We start from the raw sequence: 6,457 nt of genomic DNA on the forward strand, positions 1-6,457 counted from the left end.
CGTTCACACAAAAAGATCGGATTTTTTCAAAAAATCGGAACTGAGCATTAAGATCTGCAGTGTGAACGTAGCCAAAGACGCTTTACAATTTTCATGCATCATTCATTCACACTCACATTCACACACTGATTGCAGTAAGCTACATTGTAGCCACAGCTGCCCTGGGGCAGACTGACAGAGGCGGGGCTGCCATGCTGCGCCACCGGCCCCTCTGACCACCATCAGTAGGCAAGGTGGGTGAAGTGTCTTGCCCAAGGACACAACGGCATGTAGGCATGGCGGGGAGTCGAACCTGTGACTTGCGGGACCCAAAGCCGGCTGCTCTACCACTACACCACAGCCACCTATCTACATATCTATGGTGTGAATTGAGTTTAGGTTAGTTTTTTGCTCAGGTAGGTACCTGTGAGGTTAATTTTAAGGTGAATAGTCTGGGTTAGGATATAAAATTACCAGAAAATGAATGGAAGTCAATGCATGGTCCCCATGGGTATATAAAAACAAACCTTTGTGTGTACATAGGCATAGTCATGCTAAGAAACTTTAATGAAAAGTGCAGAAAGTAAGTTGTTGAAGAGAACCACACCCTACAGGAGAGGACATGTAAACACTTGTCTCTGATCATCAGCTCTGCCATGCACGTCAGGCGCTGTGATGTGAATTATAAAGAAACACACACATCCTCTGGCGTCTGCACCTCCAAGCCATTCCCTGGAAAGAATTTAATTCTGAGATTTTCTCAACGCCACACAAGCCTTTGGGATGTAATCTCACGTCCACACACCTATTAACCTCAACCAGCAGAGAAGTTGGAATGACTTTCAGGCTCCAGTGGGTCCGGTGCAGGATAATGACTATGGTGAGTTCAGGTAATGTGGTTAGTGAGCTGTTGGGGCCGAGCTGTCAACTCGGTGACAGAGTTAAAGGAGGGTGTGTGTGTGTGTGTGTGTGTGGGTAAGGAACTAGGAGAAGGTAGAGGAAGAGTGAAGCTGGACCTGACAGAGCCTGGGAGCAGAAGCAGCAGCCCGGACTCAGACTGGATCGGACATTTTCCCGTAGAGGGCTTGCGCTCCTGGAGCTCAGTCGTGTACACATTTATTCTCTGTGAACACACAAGTACAAATCTCTGTCATGTATAGGTTCTCCTACACTTCCATCATTGGCCTTCAAGGGACATATCATGCAAAATCCAATTTTTTAGCCGTTAAATACATTTCTTCGTTCGGATGTAAAGAGACAGCCTCAAAAAGAGCTGATCTGAGACATGCCTCAGAAAAGGGGCGGGGCTTGTGGAGTTACAATAAGGAGGAATTCAGACTAAAGCATTGCAGTTCCACTTTATATAGACCCAACTGAATGATTTAAATGTGAAAAAGAAGGATTTAAAAGCGTGATGTGTCTCCTTTAAAGGTGGCGCTGCGTTGGGAAGATGTTCACATCATCCAGATCGACATGACTTATTACTCATTTCGGCCTTTGGCGACCCTCAGAGTGTCACTCTCGCCTACTGGCATTGCTTTAGAGCTGTATGTTCACACACTCATTCTGACAACTCGTCAGTCAATCAGCCAAGAGGCCAATCTGAGGAAGCAGCTTCGCATTATTTCCCCCTCTGGCCCGGGTAGCTCCGCCCCCTTCACCATCATCTGCTCCCAAAGCTTCAGCCGCAAAAACTGGGACTCGGGGGGTGCTTTTCTTGGAATCCCCTCTGTCCGCCGTGCTCGCGTGGGGAACCATGGCTGTTACCCCAGGTGACCCCGGCACGGTCTCCCATTTCACTGCAGGAGCCCTGACTCACACGCAGGCCAGTCAGAAAAATGAGCCAGCCGTGCAGAAGAGATGAGATGCAGCGAGGGAAGACACGCAACCCATAAAAACACACAAGCTGAAGTAAGTGAGGAAGAGGATGAAGATGAGGAGTTTATGAAAATATGACGGGTGAATGAGGAGGCATTAAGGCGATGCATGACTGAGCTGATCGGTGTTTGCACAACTATTTTAAATTTAAAAAAATAAAAATGAAGCTAGTTTGTTTTTGATGATGTTCTTTTGAGGTAAAGTGTAGTCCAGCCATTTGATTTAAATAAACATTTGATCCATTGGGTAGCTTTCTTGTGGCATTTGTATGGGATGCCGTTTGTCAAAAATTACCACCAATATTTTTCTTTTATTTAGCCTTTTATAAGAAAAAAAAAACAGATTTATTTTTCAAAGTCAGTTTTTCACCAAATGATTCATACATTAATAAACGTCATAGTTTACAAACTAAATATTTAACTTACAAATTAAATATTTAATTAACAAGCTAAATATTTAACTTGTGACTTGTGAAAGTTAAATATTTAGGTGGCTAACTAAATATTTAAGTTGCTAGCTAAATATTTAAGTTGCAACCTAAATATTTAGCTAGAAACTTAAATATTTAAGTGCTAACTAAATATTTAAGTTGCAACCTAAATATTTAGGTAGCTAGCTAAATATTTAAGTTAATATTTAGCTAGCTAGCTAAATATTGAAGTTTCAAGCTAAATATTTAGCTCAAAACTAAATATTTAAGTCACCAGTTAAATATTTAGCTTGTAAACTAAATATTTAATTTGTAAGTTAAATATTTAGTTTATAAACTATGACATTTATAAATGTATGAATCATATGGTGAAAAACTGACTTTGATAAATAAATCTGTTTATTTTTTCTTATAAAAGGCTAAATAAAACAAAAATATTGGTGGTAATTTTTGACTGTGTAACTTTACAAACGGCACCCCATACATTTGCCGCAACCAAAGCAGTATTTGTGTGATCAGTTAGGTCTTTTATAAACTGATAAAACAAAAAAAAAAATCAAATCTTGAAATGGTAACATAAATTAAAAAATATTTGAATGTGTAATGTTTTCAACATGCTTCACTCTACAGCTGTGATGAATAAACATTTCATTAAATAAGCTTCAGATTAACACGCACAAGTGTTCATAATTTGAGGCAGAGAAGAGGTAAGAATATTTGGCAGCCTCTTCATCCTCGGTGTTCTAAACCCCCCGAACCCTCCGCTCGGCTGGCCTATTTGCGTTGGAGTGCCGTCACAGGGCCAGAGGATTTAAGCTAAGCCATATCACCAGCTGAAAAGGACTCTTCTCAGGAAATAAACTGGCCTGGATGTGGCGTATATATTGCTGTAATGCTTTCACATTCGCAGGGGCCAGAGATCAACAACAGAGGCAGAAGCAGAGAGCTCCTCATTCTGCTTTAGTATATATTCAACTGATCGCGCTTCATTCTTAATGAAGACTCATCAAAGCCAGAATAAATGCTGCATGCTCTGAGATAAGGAAATACAAAATAGCCAGTTTCAGTCCACTCAGTCATGAAGAGAGTTGCAGAATTTCTGTGGAAATGGTTTGTTCACATGCTGAAAAAAACTCTGCGGCGTTCTTTTAAGACATGCAGTAAAACAAACACACAATGACAAACACGCATGAGTGCACAAAAAGACTTTTTTTTGACAGAAGGGAACAAACTGAGTGGAAAACATGCCTTCTGGTTCTGCGGATGTTTTTGAAACCACATCCAGAACTTCTAGTCTGTTTTTCTGTTGCAATAAGCCCCAAATCAGTCTGAGCATTAGATGTCTCGTCTTTGTCGTGGATTCAACTGAATATAGGTTGAAAATGTTTACAAATCATCATATTTTGGTTTTATTTTTGTTTTACACAATGTCCCAATTACATTGGAATTGGGGTTATAACTGCCAAGAGAAGGTGACATAAAGTACAAGAGAAGGACACAATGAAAAAAAAAGGATTTTTGGGTGTAGTAACATTTATTTAATTATTCTTTTAAATTTTACAAAAAATATCAAAATCTCCAAACTACTAGAATTTACTAAATAAACAATACACATTATATTATATATCAATATTACGGTACAAAAAAGTAAATGCTAATATTGTTTAACCAGTAATATTAAAGTGTTTTTTTCTGGACAGCACATAAACATGAATATACACTCACCGGCCACTTTATTAGGTACACCTGTCCAACTGCTCGTTAACACTGAATTTCTAATCAGCCAATCACATGGCGGCAACTCAGTGCATTTAGGCATGTAGACATGGTCAAGACAATCTCCTGCAGTTCAAACCGAGCATCAGTATGGGGAAGAAAGGTGATTTGAGTGCCTTTGAACGTGGCATGGTTGTTGGTGCCAGAAGGGCTGGTCTGAGTATTTCAGAAACTGCTGATCTACTGGGATTTTCACGCACAACCATCTCTAGGGTTTACAGAGAATGGTCCGAAAAAGAAAAAACATTCAGTGAGCGACAGTCCTGTGGGCGGAAATGCCTTGTTGATGCCAGAGGTCAGAGGAGAATGGGCAGACTGGTTCGAGCTGATAGAAAGGCAACAGTGACTCAAATAACCACCCGTTACGACCAAGGTAGGCAGAAGAGCATCTCTGAACACACAACATGTCGAACTTTGAGGCAGATGGGCTTCAGCAGCAGAAGACCACACCGGGTGCCACTCCTTTCAGCTAAGAACAGGAAACTGAGGCTACAATTTGCACAAGCTCATSGAAATTGGACAAGAGAAGATTGGAAAAACGTTGCCTGGTCTGATGAGTCTCGATTTCTGCTGCGACATTCGGATGGTAGGGTCAGAATTTGGCGTCAACAACATGAAAGCATGGATCCATCCTGCCTTGTATCAATGGTTCAGGCTGCTGGTGGTGGTGGTGTCATGGTGTGGGGAATCTTTTCTTGGCACTCTTTGGGCCCCTTGGTACCAATTGAGCATCGTTGCAATGCCACAGCCTACCTGAGTATTGTTGCTGACCATGTCCATCCCTTTATGACCACAATGTACCCAACATCTGATGGCTACTTTCAGCAGGATAATGCGCCATGTCATAAAGCTGGAATCATCTCAGACTGGTTTCTTGAACATGACAATGAGTTCACTGTACTCAAATTTGTAGCATTTAAATTTATTTAACAAACGTTAGTGCAATTTTGTTAGAGGGTTTTTCAAATATACATCTTACAAGTTTTTTTTCAGTGCATGATGAATCTGCCTGAGATGTTCACTACAGATACAGCTGTGGATACAATTTGTCGGCACATCTGTGCCATGATAAAAAGTCCAAAACATGCTGTTCTGTTGGACCTCAACTTCTTCTTTTATCAGAAAATTGATGCGACTCAGCTGAAACGCTCCTTATATTTGATCCCTGTGTGGCAGTCTTTACTATAATGCAAATCAAGCAAGACGTTGTGAAAAGTCCAGTTCTGCTTTTTGTAAATGACTTTCTTTCAGGTGAGCACCAGAAAAGGCGTGTTCTACCAACAAACTCTTCACTAAGCTTAAAGCAAAAAGAGAACTAAATTAACATTCAGCAGAAGTCACTGTATCTCCTGCAAAACAATTATGCGATCATCTCTGCATGCACAATCCACCGTGTAAACTCTGACCTCGGTGTGACACTGTGTTATTGGATAACAATGACAGCGGTGTGTATGACAGTGGAGTCGCTGCTGCGCTGTGACAAATGGACGGGATCGTGACGGGGATGCTAAGGAGGAAAGCTCATTTAGAGCTCAGTCCATGTTGAAGGGGACCGGCGTGCAGCAGTTTTAAGCTGAGCCTCGGCTCACAAGGACACACAGGGCAAAATCTTTGACTTTCACCGGGCTGGCAGGCAACGGATACCAGATATTAAACGGGCACCAGCCAACACAGAGAGAGTCATTCCTCCCCCTGGCTGCAAACGCCTAATACCCCACAGTGCAAGCTTTTATCTGGCAGACCTTAGAGGCCCACCTGAGAGCAGAGCCGACTGGGGAGCAGAGTGTTAAGCTGTGGGCTGTCGCTGTGTCACGTCTGCATGTTAACAGGAAGCCGAGGCTCTGCTGCTGCTGTATCTGAGGGCTTCTGTGAGATGCGTGTTGCAGTTTGATGAGTGTTTCTTGCTGCAATGCGAGAAAGAGGGAGAGGCAGAGCATCCCTCCACGTCTGAGCTTCACGTACGCCGCTAACCGCCGGCACACGAGGCAGTGACACACCATCGAAATGCAGACGTGTGTACTGTGGGGTGCCATTTGTAAAGTTACACGGTCAAAAATTACCACCAATATTTTTGTTTTGTTTAGCCTTTTATAAGAAAAAAAGAACAGATTTATTTTTCAAAGTCAGTTTTTCACCACATGATTCATACATTTCATAGTTTATAAACTAAATATTTAACTTGCGACTTAAATATTTAGTTTTAAGCTAAATATTTAGCTTGTAACCTAAATATTTAGCTAGCTACCTAAATATTTAGGTTGCAACTTAAAAATTCAGCTAGCTACCGAAATATTTAACTTAAATATTTAGCTAGGTACCTAAATATTTAGGTTGCAACTTAAATATTTAGCTAGCTACCTAAATATTTAAGTTAAATATTTAGGTAGCTAGCTA

The sequence above is a fragment of the Austrofundulus limnaeus genome, unplaced genomic scaffold (genome assembly GCF_001266775.1).
Source record: "Austrofundulus limnaeus strain Quisiro unplaced genomic scaffold, Austrofundulus_limnaeus-1.0 Scaffold129, whole genome shotgun sequence".
In the NCBI taxonomy this organism is placed as follows: Eukaryota; Metazoa; Chordata; class Actinopteri; order Cyprinodontiformes; family Rivulidae; genus Austrofundulus; species Austrofundulus limnaeus.